The following is a 26,837-nucleotide window of genomic DNA, read 5'->3' on the forward strand; positions in this document are numbered from 1 at the left end:
TTCCTTTTAAAAATTGCAGCTATATTTGCTTTTAAATTTTTTGGTCAGCATTTCCTATGGGAAAAATACTTCTAAACCAGCACTGCTTGTTATGCATCATTATTTGTGTATATGGCACTCTACATGTTTGCAAGAAGGCAAAATCACTCTGAAGTATTTGCCTCCGTGCAAGCAGATGTGGCGAGAACTCTAGCTTTAAGATATATTGGTGCAAATGGATGCTATTCTTGTTGACACCAGGCAGGTCTGTCTTTGAGGTAAGATGGCAGGCACTGTAATGCTGCAAAACCTATTTGGGAATATCCAGTTAATGAGTGAAGTGAAACTGAGGAAGCTAAAATCGAATTTCCAAGGTAGCACTCAAAAAGCATATCTGAGGAACAGAGTAAGTCTGCATATGTGAAAAAAGGAACAAGAAGTGGGGGTTTGCAGGCAGGAAATAAAAAGCAAATTGATAGCCATGCCATAAAGGCTGGGGGTATAAAGGAGAAGCCTAGAACAGAATGGAAGAAAGCAGAGAGTATGACAGACTGTTATATTTAAAGGCAAGAATTGCAGGGTGTGAGAAACTGGGAGAGGAGGATGGAGAATGTCTGATCATTACTGACAGGAAGTAAGAGAACAGCTGGGTCTTATGAAGGAAAGTAAGAAAGAAAAACATGGTTATCTAGCCAAAAGGTGTGTGCATGTTTGTAACTATATATAGCTATGTAACTGCATGAATGGCTTCCGCCCCGAGCCTGGTGAAACATATCGCTGGAATTTGTATGCGGGCTCAGAGATATAAATATGACCTTCATTGCACAATAAAGGGTCTCTGGTTGCACAACAACCTGAGTCCGTGCCTTCATACGCCACAAGAAACAATTGGGTTTTGTGTCTTTTAAGGAAGAATTAGATATAGGAATACAAAACAATAACCCAAGGGAAAGTTGGCTCCCCAAGTTGCAGGCAACAGTAAGATCCCCCCTGAATCTCCTCTTCTTCAGACTAAACAACCCCCATTCCCTCAGCCGCTCCTCACCAGACTTGTGCTCCAGACCCTTCGCCAGCTCCGTTGCCCGTCTCTGGACACGCTCCAGCACCTCAGTGTCTGTCTTGCAGTGAGGGGCCCAAAACTGAACGCAGGATTCGAGGTGCGGCCTCACCAGTGCCCAGTACAGGGGACAATCACTGCCCTGGTCCTGCTGGCCAACCATTCCTGATACAAGCCAGGATGCTACTGGCCCTCCTGGCCATACTGATGGCTCATGTCCAGCTGGCTGTCAACCATCACTCCCAGGTCCTTCTCCACCGGGCAGCTTCCCAGCCGCTCTGCCCCCAGCCTGTAGCGCTGCCTGGGGTTGCTGTGACCCAAGTGCAGGACCTGGCACTTCTCCTTGTGGAACCTCATACAATTGGCATCAGCCCATTGGTCCAGCCTGTCCAGATCCCTCTGCAGAGCCTTCCTGCCCTCAAGCAATCAACACTCCCACCCAGTCTGATGTTGTCTGCCAGCTTACTGAGGGTGCACTCGATCCCCTCATCCAGATGATCAATAAAGATTAAAGGGGACTGGCCCAGTACTGAGCCCTGGAGAACACCACTTGTGACCAGCCACCAGCTGGATGTGACTCCATTCACTGTCACACTTCAGGCTCAGCCTTCCAGCCAGCTTTTAGCTCAATGAAAAGCGCACCTGCCCAAGCCATGAGCAGCCAGCTTCTCCAGGAGAATGTTGCGGGGGAGGGTGTCAAAGGCTTTACTAAAATCTAGACATCAACCACAGCCTTTCCCTCATCTATTAGGTGGTTCATCTTGGTGTAGGAGGAGATCAGGTTCGTCAAACAGGACCTGCCTTTCATAAACCCATGCTAGCTGGGCCTGATCCCCCGGTTGTCCTACGTGTGCCATGTGATGGCAGAGGAAACGGCCTCAAGTTATGCCAGAGATTTAGATTGGATATTAGGAAAATTTTCTTCACTGAAAGGGTGGTCAAGCACTGGAACAGACTGTCCAGGAAGGTGGTGGAATCACCAACCCTGGAGGTGTTTAAAAAACATGTAGATGTGGTGCTTACGGACATGGTTTAGTGGTGGGCTTGGCAGTCCTGGGTTAATGGCTGGACTTGATCATCTCAAAGACCTTTTCCAATCTAAGTGATTCTATGATTCTGTGATTTCATACTATAAATGCAGTAAGCCCTTCAGCGCTCTTCCAGTTACAAACTAGTAAAGGTATAACTCAGATGCAAGATCTCAAATTGCTGTATGTTAAATTATACAAGTATAAAATACACTTGTTATATAAATATTTTTTAAAGGCAGTCACAAGAACTGCATTATTTAATGGTCACTCTCCTCTCATAAATGTTTTTATCTTTCCTGTTCTTTCTTATCAACTTCCAAATGGGCATTTTCTTAATTAAAGTTATCAGGTCTGACCATGATGCTTGTAGGTTATTAACTTTATATCGAACTATTCTTCAAATGTTCTACTTTGCTTCTTGAGGGATCCTGCAGCAAAGAGATATTCTGATCTCCTTAATCAGAAACTCTAAGGCATCAGAGTTAAAGCTAATTAGGATTTATGAGACTTTGAAGGGAATATAATTCGTATGCAAGCACTATAGGTGATATGAGGTTTCAGATGATGACTATAGATAACAGCTGAGCATGGGTACCACAGTTTGACAGAATAAATCATTAGGAATACATTACAAATTATTCTTTCATTTCATCTTATTTTCAGTCAGAAGGCTAAAGCAGGGAAAATACTATGCATGTGACATGATCTTGTGGCCCACCTTTTGTTAAAATCTAGGCTGGGACTGAAGCAGTCATCAACACTTCCTGCTTAAAAAGCACATCTCAGTAAAGTCTCAGCTACTAAAACAGCACCTCCCCATTCAGATGTCCATCCTACTTTCCTCTTAACACCTGGATCATATCACATCATGAGTAGGCATGTGCTCGCTGAGTGTTTAATGGGGACTTTGTCAGAGGAATACAAACCTGCTCCAATGATTTTAGAGTAAGTGCTCTTGAGACCTCTTTGAACCACCCCACCAAGTCCAAGACAGCTGTTCTGTTGTAAAAGTCAGCTTAACATACGGTTTATAGTGGTTGTATATTATTATATTATTATATTCACTATAAAATAAACCCAAAGGTGCTTGAATTCTATGAACACAGAAAATTGCTATAAGCAGAAATGAAGAGAGAACAGTGGTTATATACAATCTGTACCAGACTAGCAGCAAACATTACCAATAAAAGGAGAGGAACCATGAAAGGAAGGACTTCACTACTATGACAGCTGTCTACTTGGCAGCTAATACAACAGATATTTGATGAATGAAATCTCTCTAGGAGCCTCTGGTTATGGCAATAACTTTATTTTGCATTTGGCATGCTGTTTCCATGTTGGGGCAGCTTGGTGAGAGACTCTGAAAATTGACTGTGTGGGATTTATGTTGTGCACATGTCTGAGTATGAATTACAGAAATTATTAATCTTGGAAGGGACTTGAAGAAGTCCTCTTAGCCATCTCCCTTCTCTGGGGAAAGATAAGCGTATGTCCTTGGCACTGCTTGTGGCCTTGTTAAAATTGCCAAATATTCCTAAAATCTGTGTTTCCACATACCACTACCTTTAGAAGTGTTGTTTTTTTTTTTTACATTTGGATTATCTCATGTGGCAAAGAACTCTGTCCCACACCTGGTGCAAAATGAAACCATTGATTGCAGTCCTCTTTATGAAAACTCTGTTTATATTGAAAGACATCTGGTGTACGTGGAAAACATTTGAACTCTGTTTCTCTTTTAATAGTATTTTCACTAATTAAAGTTATGTTATGTCCTTCTTCAAGTCTCTCTGTTCTAGATGGAAGAAACAAAATTCTTGACAACCATTTCTCATGTCTGTTTTCTAAACCTCTCGGAAACGGTGTTACTCTCTTCTGGGGTTTTCCCATTACTTTTACATTCTGTACTCCAGACAGGTTCTCAATAGTGCTGTGAGGGGCAGAAAAAATTACATTCTTTGCCACTTAGGAAACCTCTGTTTTTACATCCCACAATTGTATCAAAGTTTCTTGCAGCAGCATGTTCCTGACTCATGTTCAGCTTCTAATCTACTATAACCTCCAGATATCTTCTTTTTCTGTAGTGTCTTTCCTTTGTTAGCAGAGACAGTGACAGCTAGCAGAGATATAGCCTCGACACACCAACAAATGGTCTGTTTACAAGCTGCTCCGTAGTCTACATGGCTGTATATCCTGGTGTAATCTCCAGTCAGGACCTTAAAAGGCAAAAAGCTATAACAATGTCCCTAGACTGTGAGTGAGGATTCATTCCACAGCAATCTCTAAAAGCTGCAAAGTGGCAAACAGAGGGAAAGAATTCTGGAGTCAATTTTAAAAATATAAGGCTCACCAATTCTCCTAATCATACTTCTCCTAGAAGTAAGCAAGTTATATTTAGGACACATATGGTCAAAAGTAGCAGTGATGGTTTTGGAGGCTGGATTTTGGAACTGTTAACAACGTTTCAATTGTCACTACTTGAGAAATCAAAGTCATCAGTTCAATAGTAGTAGGTACTGGCAGTGTTTTTGGTGTGTTTCTGCACTGTTTTGGGATAGGTGTGGAGTAGAGGTGATGTCACACACAGAGTCAACACTAACACCTCATGCCCTGTATAGAGCTCTATGCATTTCTCCCTGATGATCTTGCATGAACCTCAAATTGATTCCAGAAAATTACAAATGCAACTCATCAATTTAACTCTGTTTCCTGCCATGACAAGGAACTGAACAGTCATAACCAAAGGAAGAAAATTTTGAGTTATCTTGAGAGGAGAACAAGACAATGTGGCTTTTTTAATGAGAAAGGCATCTTGCAGTGAAGGAAACAGACAGAGCTGTGGAACTGTTGTTTCTTCCAGAGACTTTCAGGCTGCATTTCTATTTAATTGGCATCAAGCCCACTTTCAGACTTACACTTTCCTCTAGGCTTTAATTTGCACTTAAAACTACACTCCACTGGCTGAACATTGTCTTACTATTACTATTTTCTCACCTACAACTTTTCTTTTTAGTAAGAAACTCTGCCCTCATGTAAGCTGTTCATCTCCTGATCTCTCACCGTTTTTTCTCTGCTTCACTCCCACCACTGTAGCTGAAGGGATAAACCCAGACAACAAGTGCTCAAACAGCTGGCAGTGAAGATGGTACAAATCTAATAGAGAAAATCACTGGGAACAAATAAAATTGTACAAAACTAAGCACTGATCTGTATCACCTGGCCCCTCTGTTGCCCAGAGAGGGGTGGCTACTTGGGGTACATAACTACTAAGCTGTAGGCTGAGCATGCATTCAGCTCACTGTTCCAGGTGTCACAGGTTCTTCATTCTAATAAATTTTATAGTTTTTCACGTTCTTCTTTTGAGGTTGGTAGTGCTTACCTCAGCAGCTGCTTTTCCTCTGCCAGTTTTTATATTCCTTTCTTTCCCCTTTTCTTCTGTCTTATCTAAGGAATGGTAAATCACACTGTGCGGGTACTCTTTGTTTTCCTTTTGAGGGTGAGCTTAAGAATAGTTACATATCTGATGATGTTGGATAATAACTGGGTTTCTCACACCAGCTACAAGCTATTAGCCTATATCACCCTTCACCTTACCTCTTAAATCCTCTTCAGTTAAGCAGCAGTTCCTAGGTTATTATAGCATACGAAGGCACAGACCCCAAGTGAGATCCTTTATTGCATGCATAAGTGCTGGTTATATGCAATCTCTTATTCACCCAAGTTCTGCCCTGGAATACGCCTACACGCAGCAGAGCACCTTTGCAGCCAGCTCACACACCGCTGAGCTGTTTGCTCCCTCCATGCTCACCTGAGGAGCTCTCCTCTTCCCAGGTCAGTGTTTAAGCTGTGGGAGGCTCTGGGCACACCCCCCATTGGGAGGCTTTGGGCAGCCCCTCGTTGCAGGCGGGTGGGCACAGAACTGATTTGCAGGGGAGCTCAGAGAGCCAGATGTAGTGTTAGTTGTTTCCTCACTACATTTTAAGACATCATCACTCTGCAACCTAGCACCCAGACAAAGAACAGATCCTTTTCTTTATCTCCACGTCCAGGGCTCGGGAGCAAGCAGGAAAAGCCTGCACAGATTTCAGAAAGAGCCCTTACAGGTTATCATGAAGTAAGTCTGGGGTACAACTAGCTGGAATCTTTTAAAGGAAACAACTATTCCAGTTCAAATTAGTCTCAGTAAGCACACGCAGAAAACAACAACATACATCCCAAGACCAGGGAGGTATTGTTTTTCCAAACCACGGCTGCACAAGCAAACACATGTTAAACAGAATCTGGCCTTAGCTTGAAAAGAAGCCACATAGCTGCTATCTGCCCATCTGGGTACCTGAGTAAGTCCAAGCTCTGGCTACTGTCATATTTTGGGAATGTGTTTCTCATTTTCTTTCTTTTTTTTTTTTTTTCCTGTGGAAAAATCCCCACACAACTGCAAATACAAAACCTTTCCTTCTGTGAAGTAAGAGAGCTTTGAAATCTCAGTTCTTAATGACTTTCCTCCGCACATGTACCCAAGTTCTCCTTGGGGAGCTTGCTCTGTCAGGGACTTGGAGGATAATGTTGCTGGATGTTAGAGGTCTCACAAAGTAAAGCCCAGCTAAAAGAAGAGGGCTAGTACCAGAGCTGTCCTTCTAGGGAAAAGGCATGATTTCTGTGAGGCTGTCATCAAGTTAAGCCTGTTATAAAAGATGGTTATAGGATGCTAGCTGGTTTTCTTGCCACTTTTGCTAGAATCCTGTGGCATCTGCAAAGAGGCAGGAAGAAAAGCCCCCCCCACCATTCTGAGCCTGTTCCTCAGGCCCAACACACAGCACTGGGCTCTGTTCTGAGCAGCAGAGCTAAAGCAGAGAAACAGAGATGAAAGGGGTTTGCTAACACCTTCAGAGGAACTAAAATTTGAAGTCCAAGGTTAGGTCCTTTCTTTTATCTATTTTTATTTCTGAGAAATACATATATGTGTCTTTACACACATATATATATGTGTGCTAACATCTATGATAGGAAGGGGTAGGAGGGGAGAGAAAGAAAGTTATCCTATTTGTTGTTTATATTCAATTTTCTACAACAGAAGCTGCTCCTTTCTCTTCTGTGTGCAGCTGTGTGGCCATTACACTGTCTACAGTAATAACATGATAGTGTTACTGGCGAATGTAAAGCTCAATTGCTGTAAAAACGATTAAAAATTGTTGCGCAGCAACAGGTGATTTTGTGTACAGCTAGTCAAAATTAATGTACATTTTTCCCAACCACGTGCTAGCAAAATAAGCACATGTGTTTAGGGCCACTTTAGTGGCTTAATTTTGCTTTTATGCTTGTGCACTTCACAATCCATTAGCTGTCAGTACCTCGTACAGAATCTGTCCACATAAAAGCTCCTTTTTTCCCCTGTATGCAATGAAAGGCTAAAAAGGATGTGTTACAGAGAAAAATAAATAAATAGGTTTTCTTAAAAAAATCCTTGATCCTAGAGACAATATTTCTAATTGATAAACTGGCATCTTAGTGGAAAAGTTACTGATGGTAATAACAAAAAAGAGAGTAGGATAGACAGGTTTATGAAATGGGAATCCAAGTACCGGAAAGGAACTAGGTCACTGGAACAACCCCCTCAAAATCAGAAGAGCTAGTCTATGTACGGCTTAAGCTGGGCGTGATCGTGATTGATCAGTAGGTAGTCAGGAGGTAAAAAACTCATGGCTTCCCAAGAACAGATTCCCAAGAATCTGACAGCAGTTGTGCTAGTGATAAATGCTTGGCTGGACCTCCTGGTGTGACATGCAACTCAAGAACATATGTGCCTATATTTGGGTGTCTAACATGAGCCTGGCCTAAGCAACCTTTGGGTTCCATCCTTGCAGTTGATATGGTCTGAAAAGCTAGTTATGTCTCCCTGACACCTATGTCTGTCAGCTGAATTTCCCTGTAGACTCCATTGACTGTTGTGACCAGGGACTCGAGGAAATAGCCTACACATAGGTCAACTGCCAGTAAGGATACCTTGGCTTGTCTCCAGCTGCAGTTTTGGTGTCATATCTGCCAGCTCTATGTGGGTATGTTTGGTATACCAGATTATTTTAAGTGACAATAAATGGTTGCATTGAGGCAGTTAATTGAAGTCCTAGTGATAACAGCAGAAGTTCTGCATCATTTACTTCTGACCATACAAGATTTTCTTGTTGTCCTCATTTTTTTAGTGCCTCATGAACTTTAGCATAAATATTTTCAGATACTTTTGAGGCAGGAAAAAATCTTCCATGCTCAATTCACCTGCTCTTGAGATGTGGAAACTGCATTTAGATCCACTCTGTTGGAGTATACTGGCACTGTACAATGACGTTCACTTAGCTGAATTGCATCTAGATCACTTGTCCCATTTCCTTTGCATTGGGTCAGGAACTGGGGAACAGAAACAAGGAAACAAAACAAAAAAGTGGGTCTGAAGAAAATTCTGTTTCAAGTTTAACAGTTTTAAGTTTTCCCTTAAACCCTGCATAACTTGGAAAGTGATCATCCTGGCAGGTGTTTCTTTGGATACACACCCATAGACTGGCATTCTTTCTGTAGGAGAGTGGATGTACATACCCAATGGTCAGAACACTTGTCGGATGAGAGAATCTTATGGTCAGTGCTAAAGGCTTTGATAGGTCAGTGTTATCAGATTCAGATTTAAGGACTCTTCACAAAGATAATCAGAGGGCTGGAGCATGTCTGCTGTGAAGACAGGCTGAGAGAGTTGGGGTTGTTGAGCCTGGAGAAAAAAAGGCTCTGGGGACACCTTATAGCAGCCTGCCAGTGCCTGAAGGGGGCCTACAGGAAAGCTGGGGAGGGGCTTTTTACACTAGTGATAGAACAATATGGAGTGGTTTTACACTGAAGAGGGTGGATTGAGATTAAATATTAGGAAGAAGTTCTTTCCTGTGAGGGTGGTGTGACTCTGGCACAAGTTACCCAGAGAAGCTGTAGATGACCCATCCCTGGCAGTGCTCAAGGCCAGGCTGGATGGGGCTTTGAGCAACCCGGTGTGGTGGAAGGTGTCCCTGCCCATGAAAATGCGGTTGGAACTATATAGTCTTTTAAGGTCCCCTTCAACCCAACCCATTCTATGATTTTATGATTTGTTCCTACTTTCAACCCACCTACTGGGTGTTTCCCGAAGGAAGGCAGAAAAACTTGATTTTCTTTTGAGCTGGCTCTGGAAGCATAATGAATCTTCAGCCCTGTGAACTAGCGTGAAGCACTGAACAAACCAGCAAAGTTGTGTAGCTCACATATAGATATACCAGCAGTTCCTCCATTTCTGCATCAGCAACATGAGTGCCAGGCACCAGGGTAGCAGGTCCTCCACTGCATATTTATCAAGGCCTTACAGTAACTAGTATTAGATAGCAGCCACCACATCATGCTTGGTTAGACCTACCTACTTTTGTGAGCTCTAATAAGAAAGCAGCAGTAATTGTCTGCAAACAAAGGTTCCCTGAGAACATACTGGAGAGAAAGGGAGTGTTATGTGAATGAGTAGTCTCAAACAACAAAAATATTCTCCCTATAACAAATAAAGCTCATTAGTTGTATATACAGCACCACAAATCTGTCACATTGCTATCCATCATTTTGGAGTCCTGTCACCAGTTTGCTACCCTGCTCTACTAACCACTGTCTTTGCATCTTCCAGCCTTGATTCATTTGTTTGAATCTGATTAACCTGATCAGGATTGTGAAAGCCATACAGAAGAGGGGAGGTTCACATTGATAATTAAGTCTCATGGAGTTATTTGCTGAGATGTTTCAGTAGTGATCAGCTCCAAAAAGCTAGCATCCCCACCACTTGATGACCTTGACAATCCTGCTCCATCACCATCCTACATATCATATATAGAATCCTTTACAGCAGTATCAAAACTAGGCAGCTGCAACAAGGCTTTTACCACCACATACCAGGTTAACTTCAATAAGTAGTTCCCGCACCTCGCCCTGGCACAGCCACCAATCCCCCACAAAGTTGCAACAGTTTATCTACTGTCCAGACTGTTTCTTCATCCTCTTCAGGCCAGGCCACTCTGCTTCTTGCCTCTGCCATGTCTGGATTCTTTCATCTCTGAACTCCTCTTCCAACCAGCCTCTCCTCATCCAGGCCCCCTACCTTGTGTCTCCTACATCCAGGGTGCTCACTTTTTTTTTCTTTCTTTCTCTCTCTCTCTCTGCTTCTTCCAGATCTCTCTTCATCCAGAACTCCTATTCCATCTCCCTTAGAGCTTTTTAAGTATTTAGTAGGAAGCAGCGACAGCTGCACCTTATCCACATCGGCCAACCCACCGCCCCTGAAGCCAGCCCACAGCTGTATGTTATCAATGTTAATTAACCTGCTTTCATTCCTTTACAATTCCTCTACAGTTCCTCTACAGAGTCCCTGTCTACTTATTTATTGTATGTATTTAGGACCCTGCACATATGCCACTATCTGTTGTACTTAGTAGAAATGTATCTTTGGTAGATACCTCTACTAAATTTGGCTGAATACACTTAAATCCTTAAATCAAGCAAGGAAATTTCTTTTGCTTGCAAAACTTAGATTTACACTTCAGCTGTGGAAAAGAGAGAAAAAATACGTAGAACTGGCAGGGAAACGGAAAAACCTGGGCAGTAGGAGAGTGGGTGGTTCATGAACCTTTAATGAAAAAAGAAGCAATAGTGTCAAGTTGGGTTTGATATTATGAATGCAAAAATGTTATCAGAGTACTAAACAAAATAGAATTTGAGGGTCTCTGTAAACAAGTTCAAATACAAACAAACCTGAGTAATGTTTTTTGGAGGTTAGGGTTTTATACAGGATGGTACAGATGGGCACAGAGTAGAACACTTTTATTTGCTCACTATCTTTGGTCTCATTGTTCTTGTAGAAAGCTTCAACTCAGCAAGACTGCCCTTCAGTATTATCTACCTAGCCCTGGGGATTTGAGGGCAGGTGCAGTATATAAACACCATTGCTCTGCTCTCTGTCCTTTCAACAAGAATTATACAGGGTGCCAGAATATGCCAGCTACCATCTTTCAGGGAAATACGGGGAAATGGCATGAAAAACAAGGTAATTTATTATTTAAAGAAACCTTATAGAAATACCATTTTCCTTCAGCAAGTCATGTACTTTTGACTCAAGTGCACATTTCTACTATTTTAAAATATCCAAATAAATTGTTAAAGACTTAATTTATTATTAAAATAGTGCTTATTAACAGGTTTAATATGCTTCAATATTTCTTTGCTTTCTGAGATAAGCTTATTAAGGTCTTCATGTGAGTAAGAGAAATTAGCTTTAATTTGAAGCTCTGTCAGAAGGCCATCAATATTTAGCAGGATTCTGCAATCCGCCCAGCCTTTTTGCATAAAGAAAATACCATTGCAAGGGTTGCATGTGAGTTAAGACTGGCATAATAAAGTGGGTTTTAATCCATATGGTTTAATAAACTGAAATAACCAAGATTTTAAGGTGGAATATTACCTATTTCCTAATATAAAATTCCTGAAATATATAGAAGTAGCTTCTTGAATTGCTCAGTACACAAAATTTCTATACATATATATATATAATTACGACCTAGCCTTTTGTCAGGTTTCAGTCTTTCAGTAATGCTTATGATTTCCTAAAAAAAAAGGCCAATGCATTTTTTTTAAAAGAGATCTACACCAAGTTAAGATACTGTTGTTCCTCAGTTCAAACAGAAGTTCAGATGCGGTTTATGTCTCTGAATAATGGCCTACTTCCACTTTTACCTGCTTTGTCGTGTCATGCTTTTAAATAAGAATGGCATTCTTGACCAAAAAAACTGTTGTTGTTTCTGTGGTATTTTACTTTTCAGTGAGGTCATAAACTCCAGCACATACTAAGTATTTTAATTTGGGGAGGGTTGTAAAAAGTCTTCAGCTTGTGAGAGAAATACAGGTCACCAAAAGTATGTCTCCATCTTCCTAAATTCTGTCAGTTTTAAAGAGCTTTAAAGTGTCAGTGGGGAATTCTTGATCATTCAGTAGGACCTTCTTATAACACAAAACCATTTTAAGATTCTTTCACACTTGGGAAGAGCCATGGTGCAGGCTAATCTACCCCACTGCTTCAGTTTGACAGAATGTAGAATCTTCAGTAGTTTTGAAACCTGGAAAGTACAGAAAAATTGTCAGAACTACTGTGATATAGTCCCCAAGTTTCTGGTCATTTATCTTTTGAATGCTTTGCTGTATTGTATAGACAAAGAGAATTAGCAAGAAGCAGTTATTCATTATCCATCTCCATTTATCTGTGGGCAGAAAGGTGTATCCCAAAGTCATCATTAACATTGCAATGATATGTTGTCACAATGATACATTGCCAAATTCAAGCTCAGGACACTGACTGCAGTACACAATTTCTGTTTGCAAGCTTTTCTTACAGTTTTATTGCTGTCTTGAAAACAATGGACTATTCTCCCTTCAACTGTGTAGTACCAGTTTATCAAAAACATTTTCGTATCTCCATGGTTTGCATCATCAGTGGCCACAGAAAAAAGTTTCTCATTTTCTACATTGGCTTTAAAGTCTTTCTCAATTGAAAGGCAAGTTAATACATTGTGAATGATGCCTGAAGCTGTTGTCTTAAGAAGATAAAACATTTTAGCTGTTGGAAGTCTTGGAATAACACTATTCATTTTGCTGTCAAATTAGGGTGATCTGCATTAAAAAATTGTGTGTGATATATGGTGGAGTGCTGTAGGGGACATTTTCTTTCCTTAGGAAGAAATCTTTTAAAGGTTTTCTTTTGTCTCATGTTGGGAATCATTATGATCATTTACATGCTTACAAGCAATTGAGAAAACGTGTCACTATGAAGTACCGTAAGTCTTATGGGAACTATTACTTTCTCTGCTGAGCCATGAAGTGCTTTCTGTATTCCTTCCATGAATGCTCATTCCTCTGTTTCATCTTAAAGACTGTGTCTTGATTTGTTGATAAAATGCTATTATCACAATCTCTACTATATCATCAGCCACATGAAGAAGTATCGTCATCAACTACTTCTAAATCAATAATGCGCAGATTCCCTCTTGGATATAATCGTCACTGCAGCCCACAAAGTGTTGGGCAAATAAACACTTTATATGATACAGTCAGTAGTTAGCTCTACTTTTGATAAACGTTTTGGATAAAGTTCTCTTCAGACAGGAGAATGTTTCATGTGTATTACAGTCCCAGCTGCAGTTCTCTGCTTTTTGCATTGCTATGGCAGGTGGAATAATCTTTGTGAACAATGTTTAAGAAAATTTTACATCTTTGGGTTTTAAGTGTGTTCTGCAGATGTAAACTGATGCCTGAGATCCCGTCCACAGGCCCTTCTCTCAGACACAGTATGGCTTGTGGAAATGAAAGCCATCTTCAAGAAAAAAGTAGTTCCACTCCAGTTGTATGAAGTCCCTGTGGTGCAATATTTCCCTCAGCACTTCCCAACTCTTTGATGGATTTCTTGATTTGGCAGCAAGATTATGAGGCAGTTTCCAACTTTTTTCTTCATGGCATCTTTCACCCAGTTCTCGCTGCCATGCTTTGCCTTGAGATTGAATGTGAAGGGAACCCATCTCTTTTCCTAGCTTCAGGCTTCTCACCAGCCAAGGACAGGCTGACATGATGTGTACAGAGCCTGACTGGCCTGGAGTCATTCTCTGCTCATAAAATGAAGAAGTTTGGATGAAAATATCCAGAGATTTCTGGTAAGACATCTGCCAAGGACCTCTAGCTTCTAAAAGTAAGAGGGCTATTCCCAAGTTCAAAGCTCTACCTTACACACACTCTACTAAATCTTTGCAATAAAATACACTAGAATTTATGTGGGGCAACTGTTGCTCTTTACATAACCATTAATTGACCTGTCTAGAAGTTTCTCACTTGTGTTCAATCTACCTGAGCTGTAAGTGGAGAGATGTTGTATATAAATGCCATAAAATGTTCTAAAGGTTCTTAAACATGAAGTCTCGTCTATGATTTTTTAATTTCAAGTGTGTATTTCAGAGCAATATTAGAAAAACACAGATTTCCATTTTGTATGTTCTGTGGTTATTTTCATTAAAAAGCTACATTTTGTGATGCTGGATTATATTCTGAAACCAGTATTTAATCAATAGTTAAATGACTCTGTTGGTCTGGCCAGGTTTCATTGATGATTGATTCAATTTTCCTTTCACTCATGCAAGAAAGGAAAGAGAAAAAAAATCTTAAAATAAGGGCTCACTAGCCATCTTACGATTGCCCATAATAATCTTCTATCTTACTTTATATTTTTAACAGTTGTAGCAGGTTACAGTGATACTCAGCTGTAGACTAATTCAGATTTTTCGTATGCTCTGAAGCTAAATTATATAGCTCAGATTAATTGTTCATTAAAAGTCAGAAGTGTCTGAGACCTTGCAACATCACTGTCAGAATGCCTGGTACTTGGGAGAAAATATTTGGGGAGCTAAATGTTTTTAACTTGTATATGTGCTGAAAAACTGAAAAATTTCTTGCCTGCCAATATTTGAATATTATAAGCAGTGAAGCTGGTGAAGGTGTTTTAAAGAGATATACCTAGTAACAAAGGCATGGAATTATATAAGCCAGAAATGTGATGGGTGAATATTTATTTTTTTTAAAAAAAGAATCTATTTTTGTCAGGCAAAGGTTTTCATCAGTAAAATCTGGGAGGGGGAAGAAATCTCACAATATAAAATTTTTTAGCTCATCATTTAAGATAGCTGCAACAATTCTACATCTGGTAGTAGAGAGGAAAATGTAATGATAACATTTTTATGGTGATAGGGGCATTGATTAAATGACACGATAGGTTTTCTGACTTTAATGAAGTTTGTAGACAAAATTAAATTAAAATAATTCTCTGATACCATCACAAACAGGAAGTTAGGAAAAAAGGGTCAGAAAGTGAAAACGAATATTTATCAAATCCACATATGTTTAGCAGTATTTCATGTACCTTCTATGTAGAAAAACCCCTGATCAGCATTACAAGGCCACAAAAATGAAGGAAAAATCATATGGTTGCATGTGCAATCACTATTCTCTCCCCTCTGCAAGGAATATCATTACACTGTGTGGGATGAATCAGATCACAACGGTGGAAAAAATAGCACAGAGGAATAGAAGTAGACCGTAACATGATGGATATGGAGAATTAATCAGAGAACCCAGATTGTTCAGGCAGTTATAAATTTAACTTTTCTCTTTTAAAGAAAAAGCTTGGAGGAAATCTTTGTCTCTATAACCTTAATAATCTCCTCCTCAGGAGGAGGTTATCATGTGGAACTTAACAGCCATGCTGGCTCAGTGGTCCAGCGCTCCAGTTGCTGTATTAGATGTTGGGCAAAGAAGACGGCCATCCCAGACAGGAGTTAGCGGGCTGGTGTCCAATGCCATACCTTTAGAGGCTGGTTAATGGTACCTGACACTGTTGGACTGAGCAGATTTTGTTTTATGTACTAGAATCTGATGGGTCTATGTATAGTTGTAAGGAGAAGTATGGCGAGATGAACCAGACCTGGCTTAGTCTCCCATTCTCTACGACCTTCAGAACTCACAGATGCTGCTTGGCAGTACAAAAAACCAATGTGTAGATCCTCTTCCTTCTTTTTAAACTTGTTTTGGCACTTTGCCAGCAATTTTTTTTTTCCTCAAGATTTCAAGCTTTAGTGTGGAGTTTGTGTTTTTTAACAGTTTATAACTTAGCCAAAGTTAAATGGATTTTGATGGGACAAAGTGTTTCTTTACCCTGAGGGCTTTCTCCTTTCTGAATTTTGAAGGGTTTCTGCAAACTGCAGGGATGAATTAAAGCAGCTTTAAAAAGCACCAAGGGTCTAGCTAGAATGGAATGTGTTAGCCTCTCTTATGGGGATCGCTACCAGCTCCATTGCAAAGGGACCTGTGGTCATTTTAAGGACCTTCTATGGTTTATGGGCATTGTTATGCAACTTCATATATGGAATACCAAAGTAAAAAAAGCACCTACCAGTGACAGGAAAACCTGTGCTCCCAGCCTCTGTATTCACCTTCCACACAAATTGTGTCACACACCAGAAAAAGTTATCAGCTATATGGGCCACAAAGAAAGCAAGGAGATGTCGTTCTGGAGCTTGGTGGCTGGATAGAAAGGTGAGGTGGGTTTTTTGCCTCATTTTAGAAAAAAAAAATCACCTTTACCTCATCAAGTATTAATACCACAATAGATTTGTCCCATCTTCATTTTAGCTTCTGCTACACGTGTAGGGTGAATCATCTCACATGATTAGTACGTCTGAACACTCTAGATTCTCCTTCCAGTCAATGGAGAGAAGTAGGCAATTTTAGGGCACAATACATCTTAGTGCATCTGCATACACTACGATGAGATTAATTACACCACGGAAACGCTGGTTCTGTCTTCAGTTATGAAGAAGGAAGTAATTCTGAGGTGATAATCTACACACTGAACGCAAACACTAGGTCAGAGAACTTCCCCCAGGGTGTGAACTGCCATGAATTAAAGGCGGGGAGGTTGCTGGGGTTGTCCTTTCAATTTAGTCAAGAAGGCTTATGATGCCTAGGGCCTGAAGGCAGCAGATCTGTCTGACCCCCACAGAGATGGAGAACCTGCGGGCTTCCAGTTGCCCCAGTTCCTTGGCAACATGAAGGCCTGGGACATCACCTTCTTCCCTGCCTGCTGAAACTGCTTCAGGGCTTCTTTGGACTGCTTTTCTGCTACATGAAAGGCTGACTGGGGGCCTAGGAAATATTTCACAAAGGTAGAAACCCTGACAAAACTTAAACATTTGAGGGGGTGTGTTTCTTGGGGATATTTAAAATTTTCAGTTATGTGACTTTTCTTCAAGAGACTCATCTAAAGTCTCAGGCTATTCTGCAGTTGGCCATCTCTGTTAAGCGCATTATTTTCATGAAGAAAAGAAGGCTTGATCGCTGCCCTGATTATTGGGCTCAGTTCTCAATGAAGTGACCCATTTCATCATATTTCCTTGCTCTTAGGCAAAGGGCTGTCACACTTGTGCAAGGATAAAGCTCAGGGCTTTCAACATAGGGCAGGTAAGGCATGATGGGCAGATATCTCATGTTGCAGTTGTGTCTACTGAAGTCTGAAGTACCTGCCTGATCTGCCTCTCACCTCTTCCCTGTCCCGTTGCTACCTTGTATATAGCAGCAGAATTGCTGGCATGGGTATGCCAAAAGAGTCTGATACACAAACAACAAAATTATAACCTTTTGTTAGCCAACTGAATCCTGGGCTGCATCAAAAGAAGCGTGGCCAGCAGGTCAAGGGAGATGATCCTCCCCCTCTGCTCTCACGACACTGATCCCACCTGCAGTGCTGTGTCCAGCTCTGGGGACCCCAGCATAAGGAGAACATGGACCTGTTGGAATGAGCCCAGAGATGGGCCACGAAGGTGATCAGAGAGCTGGAGCACCTCTCCTGTGAAGACAGGCTGAGAGAGCTGGGGTTGTTGAGCCTGGAGAAAAAAAGGCTCCAGGGAGGCCTTATAGCAGCCTGCCAGTGCCTGAAGGGGCCTACAGGGAAGCTGGGGAGGGGCTTTTACAAGGGCATGTAGTGACAGGACAATGGGGAATGGCTTTGAACTGAAAGAGGGTGGATTTACATTAGCCATTAGGAAGAAATTCTTTCCTGTGAGGGTGGTGAGACACTGGCACAGATTGGCGAGAGAAGCTGTGGATGCCCCATCCCTGGCAGTGCTCAAGGCCAGGCTGGACGGGGCTTTGAGCAACCTGGTGTGGTGGAAGGTGTCCCTGCCCGTGGCCAGGTGTTGGACCTGGATGATATTTAAGGTCCCTTCCAACCCAAACCATTCTATGAATCTATGGTTCTGTATTAAATCTGGGGGAATGAGCTGGGAGCAGCTCTGCTGGGAGATGTGGTACAGCAGGAGGAGGGTTCGAACAGCTGGAGGAAAGATCCTGAGCAGTCTTACATGCCAGTAGCACAGCTGTTTGCTGAATGCATATCCGTCTGCATCTCACTGACAAAGAAATATTGGCAAAACCATATCAATATTGCTCCAAATCAGAGCAGTTTTATTTCAGAGTATACATTTGGGTATTTATATTAGTGTTTTATTTTTATAGAACTTTGAAATTCTTGTACAATGAATTAAATATGACACACATAGGTGCTGGAAAAGAACAATTCAAAATGCATATAGACATTTCTGCCCTATGCTCAAGCTCTTTCCTTTATTGGGGAGGACAAAAGCAGCTTGTCCTTTTAGGAAGCCTCTGACCATCTCTGCTTTCTCATACACTACATATTATTATTTATGGAATCATCTGTAATTTCATAATTGCCTCTATTAAATATTTTTTTTTAATCCATTGTTTCCATTAGCAGTTTAACAATTCATCTTGTGCGGTATTCCTTCCACATAATTATAATGTATCTGACAGTGCTTAATTGAAGGTTTAATAATTTTTCATTTTATTTACTTAGGGGATATTAATGACACTAGATGTCTGGCAATGAATAGGCTTGTCTAAGGTAGCCTTCATTTACCTTTGAATGCCCTTTACTGAACAAGTGCATATGAAAGGATTTTCAGTATTGAGAGTGTGCTATTATGTCTCGTGTCTCATAATATTTCAAAGCTACGGTTAGTAGCTTATTTCTGGGGCATTGCAGTTACTTAAATAAGCACCATTATGCCCATTCCACATGATCATTTCATCTGGTTGCTCTTTTATCTTAGGATAAAAAAATGAGTGACAGGATGTTATACTTGTAAGCTGAGGTTCTCTCCTAGAAAAATTGCAGGCACTGCACTGCTCAGGAATCTTTTGATTAAGTTATCAGTCTCTACCTATCTACTTTCTGTTTTATGCTCCACAACGACATACAATACTGGAGGGGTCTCCTTAACCTCTTGTTAGACAGGAAGCTAACTAGGAATATGCCTGAGTCTTCCTCAGCTACATCAGTAGACTGCATTGCTCAAAGATGTGAGCTGCCTGCAACTCTATAGTGGCTCAGAACTGTGTTCATAGCTAATGTGGAGATTAGTATCTGTCTTCCCGGGGTTTACAGTGCTACAAAGTGTACCTCCTTTATCTGGACAGTAATCTGAAACCTCTATTCTTCTTACCTGGTGAAAACCAGTGAAATCTGACCGTCTCTTCTTGTCTTTTGATCAAGATTAAAGTGCTAAATACATTGATCTACTCCTGACTAAAATGAAAACCTCTTGACATTAGTTTCCCAGCTTTCTGTTATTTATGATGCTGCTTTCAATACATCATGGTCCTTTACTGTAGACAAAAATTTACAGGAATTAATTTGTTCCGTACAGAAATATCATTAATTTCCACCATAAATTCTTGCCCTGTGGTCTCAGAAATATTATTGATACCAACATGATACCTCAAGGATTTGGGAGCAACTATCTGTGTGTGAGATTTTGTAGAAAACAGAAGATTGAATGTTTTTGGAGATACTGTTGGTAACAGGATGTGAATTGTCAGGGACCATCTGCTGTGAAATTCATTGCCCGTGATTCAGACTAATAGCATTCAGAGACTTAACAATATTTAGGAAATAGTCTAGAAGTTTTACTTTCTTTTTTCTGTGCTTTTCTTTCCCAGTGGTCACCTTTTGTACTAATTTTTAAGTGGTTTATATTTAAATTCCTGTTTATGAAAAAGAAAGGCAATGCAATATTGACTTTTCAGTTTCATGATAATATTACCATGGTATTCAGTATAAGATTTCCTTCTGACATAAATAACCTCAAAATATTTATTCCAAACATTTATTCTTGCAGAAATAAATTTAAAAATTTATAATTATAAATATGGTGTTTAGATGTTTATTACAATGTCTCCTATTTTTGTGAGCTGCAGAGATGTTTTGATGAACCTGATTTTTAAGATGGTTCTGCTACTTACTACATATGTAATCCCCTCTACTCAGCACTGATAAGACACATCTGGAGTCCTGGGTCTGATCCTGGGCTCCCCAGTGCAAGACAGGCTTGAACATACCAGAGTGAGTCCAGTGCAGGGCCACAGATTTGGTGAAGGGAATCTTAGTCATCTGGATAAATACCTGGTGAGAGGGAATGAAGAAGACAGAGCCAAGCTTTTCTCAGTGGTAACCATTGAGCGTAAGGCAATGAGCACAAACTGAAATAAGGAAAATTCAATTTAAACATAGGAATAAAGTTTTCAATCGTAAGAGTTATTGAACACTGGCACAGGCTGCCCAGGGAGACTGTGAAGTCTCCATCCTCAGAGATATTCAAAACACAACTGGACACTGTGTGAACAACCTGCTTTAGCTCACACTACTTTGCCCAGAGGGTTGCACTCAACAGTCTGCAGAGATGCTTTCCAATCTCAGCTGTTCTGCGATTCTATGATATTTAAATTTCTCTATTTCTTAGGTTTTATCCAATCATACTAATGTTTATCACTCTTGGAAAGACATTAACAGGACAAGCTCTCTGAAAAATGTAATTTCCTTTGCCTAATTATTTGGAGAGAATCTGGGAGAGCATTTTCCGAGTAATCTCCATTTTGGAGCTGTGATAGTGTTTGGTAAACTCAGCCGCACTCAGTAGTCTGTGTGCATGGTTGAAGCTTTCCATTCCTTATGTTGATGTGTAGTTGCAGAGGTACCAAAAAGGGGCACACATCTGGATAACAAAAGGTTCACAGCTGATCCTATCTGATGCCTGTGCAAAATTTCTAGGAGGCTCTAGGGAATCTCCGAGGATTTCCCATACACAAACTTGCATATCTTGATCAAGGGCCGGACATGTTTGCTAGCTGTCCCAAAGATGGCAAGTGGGTCTAAGCTCCAAACAGTACCCCTGGTCCAGCCCTGTCTCTGTGCTGGCTCCACAAGCTGGTGTCCTATCTGTACCTTTAAAAAGCTAGGCTCTGGTTCCCTTGACATCTTTAGTAATTACCCATTAAAAACCCAAATTTCACTTGTCTGTTACTTGGCTTCTCCACCTTGAGAGTGACACTACTGGCCATGTAAAATATTTGTTTGTTATTAAAATATTACGAAGACAAATATGGGAAGTTTTTTTTTTTACCAAAATGCAGTTTAATTTCAGTGATCATATCCCAAACTGGTGTGATTCAGCCTTGTGATACTTTCTTTATATCCTTACTTCCTATTTTTTCAAAATGCAAGAACAGTCATTTGAATTAACAAATATATATTATTTGATTCATTATTCTTGCTGTCATATTAAAAATGGTTTAAAGTTTATTTTACCTAATGAGACAAGTACAAGGATTTTGAGTCTAATATTAAGGGGAGTGAATAGGTTTCCTATTTGGTTCTGTGTTTATGCACTAGACTGCAGCCCAAGTCCTGCTCAGCTTGGCTAAGTGCTCAGTTTTAATCAACAGCCTATTTATGGGGCACCAGCAGTACTGAGGTATGTTGGGTTGAACACGTACCTTTTCTTTCTGTGTTATCTTCGGTACTTTCCTCCTTCAAATATTCACTGATGTGAAATATATGAGAATGTAATGCAATCTGACATGTGTAGGTTGAAGCAAAGTAATCAATTAATCTGTATGAAGTGATAACCTAATTTTGTCAGAAAGATTCAGCAGCAGTTAATAAACCTTAATAGTTCCTTGAGATAATACATCCAGAGCTGAGGGGTAGACCTATTTTCACAACCCTATTTTAGGGACTAGTCATCTCAATAAGTGCCAGTTCTTTAGCTTGTAGAAATCTTGCTTATAAAACAGAAACCCATGGACTTGAAGCATCCTTAGAACTAAGTCACTACAGTGTAAAAGGTAGTGCAGTATATGCCTAATGTCCCAGCTGTAGGAGCTACTTAAGCCATCCAGGGAAAGAAAAAACAAAAAAAGTAACATTAAGGATTGGTTCTTCCACCTGCTCTCCTCCCATAATTTATTTTCCCCTATTACGGGGCATTCAGCCTTCTCAAGGGCTGAAAGGGGAAGTCCTTGCTTGGACAGAAGCTACTGTCTCTTGGTTTAGAAGTTCTTCCCCGACCAGCAACCCTATTCTGACCAGGGAAGGAGACCCCCTCTTCCTTCCTGGGGTTAGAATAGGATTGGGCTCATAGACCTGTAGGTGGGCTTATGGTAATCATCAGCCATCCAGACTGGTCTCAGTCCATGTACTGAGCACCAGACTGTAGGCCATCCTTGACTCTCATGCCCTCTCCTCTGGTAGGTGTGTTGAACTTGCCTCCCTGTGGCAGGTTTTAGTACAAGGCGACTGCCAGCATCACCTTTCGACCTCGTCTTGGTTCCTCTCCTGTCCAGAAGGAGAGAAAAGGCATCTGTGGTAAAGCCATATTACAGCTCCACTTTGATAAGGAATATTGTGTAGATAGCTGTGGTGTCAGTAAGGGGTTTGATATGTACCTGAGAGTCCTTGCAGATGACTTCAGTGCTGATCCTAATGATCAGCATAGGTATATGTCTAATGATTACTCTGTGAGTTTGGGTTTTTTTAATCAAGGGGTAAAAAGAAGCAGAAACCAAACTCGGATCCCACAATTTCAAGTTGCATGTATTCCTGCCAGCAAAATTTATATCGGCTGAGATGTGAGCAGACAGCTAAGTCCAAATTGAATGAAAATGGAATTTATTAGAATCAAAAACATCATTTATATTCCCTATCACAGTGGTATGACTACCTCTAAATACAAAAACACATGCAAATACTTTAAAGTAGGGCTTAGGTATATGGTTGAAATCTCCGAGCAAGAATGCAGCTACATAATTTGTCCATACTGAGATCTTTGCAAATATATGTGCTGCTAGCATTTCAGTATGGGCTACTTAAAATAATTTTCAGCTAGTCTTCCCCATCAGCTTCCCCTGTGCATAGAGAAAAACTCGACCAGATAATTTCATATTGAAAGGCTTGTGTGAGAACATTTGTGCTTGCCTTTTAGAAACAACCATTTTGTCACCGCATTGAGAACCATGGCTGTAGTGACGATACCAGGCACGGCTGCCTACTCCCAAATCTGAGCCCCAGAGACCTATTAAGCCTTTTTTTTCCCAGAGCTGCAGAACTGTGGCCTCTGACAGTGCAGGACTGGAGAGAACTCAGTGATGTTATGGTTATGTTCAGATCTTTGTTTTGTGTGCCTCACTTTTGTGCCCCAACAACCATCTCTCACCAAATATGTAGGGAGACCAGATTCTGGAAAGAAAGAGCTCTGAAGATTTTTTCCTGGATTAGCATACTGGAATATGTGTTGTCTGTGCCACATGAAAAAGGATGAGGGGACAGGACTGCATGGACCTAAGGGAGGAGCCTTGAGTGCTCTCTCACGATATATACATTCACACCTCCCTCCTGCAAACATGGTCTGACAACACTGCAAAACAATTTTTTCCCTCCAGAAATGCTAATACTTAAACCAATTTCTGCCAATGATTTAGCACTATTTGGGGATGAAGTGAAGTCAGCTGAAGCTAGGGGAAATCAGATAAAATTTTCATTAGTTTTGGTGACACAATTTGAAGAAAGAGCAGTGGAAGGCTCTCAGTGAATGCAACTCAGCGTATTTTTCCTTATTATAAGCCCTACCAGGTGGACTCATTTAAAACATGGGGAAATATCATTCTGTCTGGACTAGCCTGGACTGTAGAAGTGCTTAGGTTATGCATGAGACCAGTGGGAAGGAAGATGAGCACTCACCAGTGAAAGGAGATCTGTCTGATTGAAAAGTTTATCACTATCCATCTAACAGCAAGAAGAGTGGCCTTCTGCATGCTGAGATCATGATGTTTCTGGTTCACCTTGGTGACACACTGGGACTAACCACACTGCACTGAAAAAGAGGAAAGCCCAGGACATGTCCTGACAGACAAGGTTATAGTGCTGTTGGGACCAGAATACTTGAAATCGTGAATGAGTAAATTAAAATCTGTGCTTGTACTAAAGAGGCACGTATACTTAGGCTCCTCTCATCCAGACAGATAAACTTGGGAATCAAAGTCTGTTTTAACACTTTCCTCTATTTTTACAAGCCTTTACTTTACATTGTTGGTGACGCAGTCTGAACAGTCACAGATACTCAATTGTAATAGTCTATTTGACCAGCTGTATCACAACCTCCATGCAGTATAATGAACTACAGCGTGCGCAGATATGTCACTACAGACAGGGAAAGAAGCCAAGTGAGCAGAAGAAAAGCTGCTCTCTATTGATGGAACAGCTAGTTTCAGTGTGTACTTAACAGTAATGAAATCAGCTATTTGACATCAGCTCTAGAGATGTACAAGTTCTCCATGTATCATGACCTGCAATGCTGATGCAAATCTCCACTTCAGCTAGATGTGGAGATCTAGGACAACAGAACTTTTCAACAACAGTTGAAAACAGAACCATGTTGCTGTGTGCAATGAAATGAGTCATTGTTCTACTGGATCAGGCTTTTCTGCTGTGTTCCCAGGTTAGAATGAGGATGGAACAGGGGGAGGACTGAAGGAGATCGTTTTCCCTGTCCCCTTCCCAGCGATGCTCCTCTTGCCTTTGGACACAACAGCCCACCCTACTTGCTGGTATTTCAGTCTGAAGCTCCTTGTTCTTCCCATTCACGTGTCTTTGAATGGCTGTTACTTCATATCTACCTTCTCCTATCTCTCATATTTGCCTTAGTTTCCTCTCCTGCCAATGCCTGTTTTGAAGCTACGGTATTGCAGCCAGTGGGAGGTACAGTAGCTGAGCCATACTCTGTAATCTCTTGATGTTTCAGTTCTTCCACTGCTGGCAGTCATAGTTTTCTGATGCATGTTAGACAATACAGTAAGAAAGGTCACAGTTATAAGCCTGTTGGTATTTGTAGTAAATGATGTAGACCTGCATTGAGGTAACTGTTGCAACTTAAGGGGTTACCATGACACTAGGTTTGCACAATTTCTTAATACCCAATGAAAAGGAAGGTTTATTTTCTAAATATCTTTATTACAGATTACTGAAAAATATCATTAGTAAAGGAAGTATACTTATGATTAATAAGGCATATATATATATATTTCATATATATATAGCAAATATAAAGTTATTACAAAATTAATACCAGAAAAGCAATTGTGTGTGTATATATATATATATTTCAATAGCAACAGTAATCAATAGTAACAGCTAGTATATATTTAAATATTGCAAGTTATTAAGAGGTTATAGTTAATAAAGCAGCAAATAGTTATGATTAATCATTTATATATTATATAATATTAAAAAATAATATTAAGACTATAATAGAATATATACATATACAAAACTGTGCCAGTATGGCACTCACCAAACTGTTCCCAGAATTAGGGGCTTGAAATCGATGATAGTCAAAGTCACACTTCAAAAATTATCCACGTCAAGAGTACAGAGTCAGTCAGGTGCATTTTTCTGCTGAGAGTTTGTCCCTGGGCATCTTCAGCTTGCATTGAGGAACACTGGCTTCGCAGTAAGAAAATGAACATATAAATAGTGAGCAGAAGGGTTCTGGAATTGGACTGTTGCCTCTTGGTCCTTAAAATGTAGTCATGTCAATAAAAAAAAATAATAAAAAAAAAAGCTTGAGAACATTTTTGGCTTCATTATCTGGTGCATAACATTCAGATGCTTGGTGGTGCAGCTCTCCATAGCCCCTGAGAATGCCCATGTAAGTACAGAATAGATCAAGAAAAACATTTTGCATAGGGCAGAATTGCACAATACAATGGAAGGAATATTCATCATTAGTAGGCACTGGCAGGGAAGTGCACGCTAGCAGAGCATTGCAGCTGGAGCGACTTGCAATTATTATATTTCCTGAGTCACGTACATTGCTCAATTTTCCAACCCAACTTCAAATCTACAAAAAGATATAATGCTTTTCTCCCTCATGGGGTGGAGCAATTTACAGGCAAGTACTGAAAGTATGGAATATAGTAAAAGCTCTGGGTTGTGAAGTACCACAGCAATGAGGTCTGTGCAAGTATTTGGATTACATCTTTACTGTAAAAATTTCTTTTTCCACAGGTTTCTCAATCTCTGTGCTGCCTCAAAAATCATAACTCATTGCTGATGAACTAGAACAATGGCATGTATATTTATACAGTCTCAGTGTTGATGGAAGTCACATTCCCAAGCTTACCCAGCAATAGTTTCATTCAACAGAGTGGAAACCTTTTGACAATAATATGCCCTTTTTCTGAGGCCACTTTAGATCTGCAAAAGAATTCTGCAGAAGGGATATCAGAGAGCACGTGGCAAGTATGTGCTGCTTGTGTGAGGGGAAGGGAATTAGACAGTCTGAATTAAGCAGTTCCCAGAAATACATAATGTATCCTGGGGGTGATGCAGGATGTTGGTGAGAGGTGTCAAATGAAGAAGGATTTAAACAGAGCTAGTAGAATCAATCTGAGCAGGCTTTCTGGCAATACTACTTTGCCCTCTGGCCCTCAGTTTTAATTGCTTCATTCACACTGCTTTCACACAATTATCCACAAAACTGGCTAAGGGATTTCAGAGAGGATTAGCAAGATAACTCTTTAGAACATATTGCAGTTGTGTCCAACCCACTGTACTCTCAAAGGGTAGAGAAGGGATCTCTAAAGATACCATGCAGTCCACCCATCTGTGCTGGGGAGGAATCAGATCTTCTTGAATCATCTTCAGTAGCTGTTTGGTGGAGACCTAGCAAACAGTAAAGTGAATCACCACCACTGCTACAGCAATCTTTTGTATAATCAAAGATTCATACAAT

Source organism: Falco peregrinus, chromosome 4, assembly GCF_023634155.1.
Source record: "Falco peregrinus isolate bFalPer1 chromosome 4, bFalPer1.pri, whole genome shotgun sequence".
NCBI classification, from domain to species: Eukaryota; Metazoa; Chordata; class Aves; order Falconiformes; family Falconidae; genus Falco; species Falco peregrinus.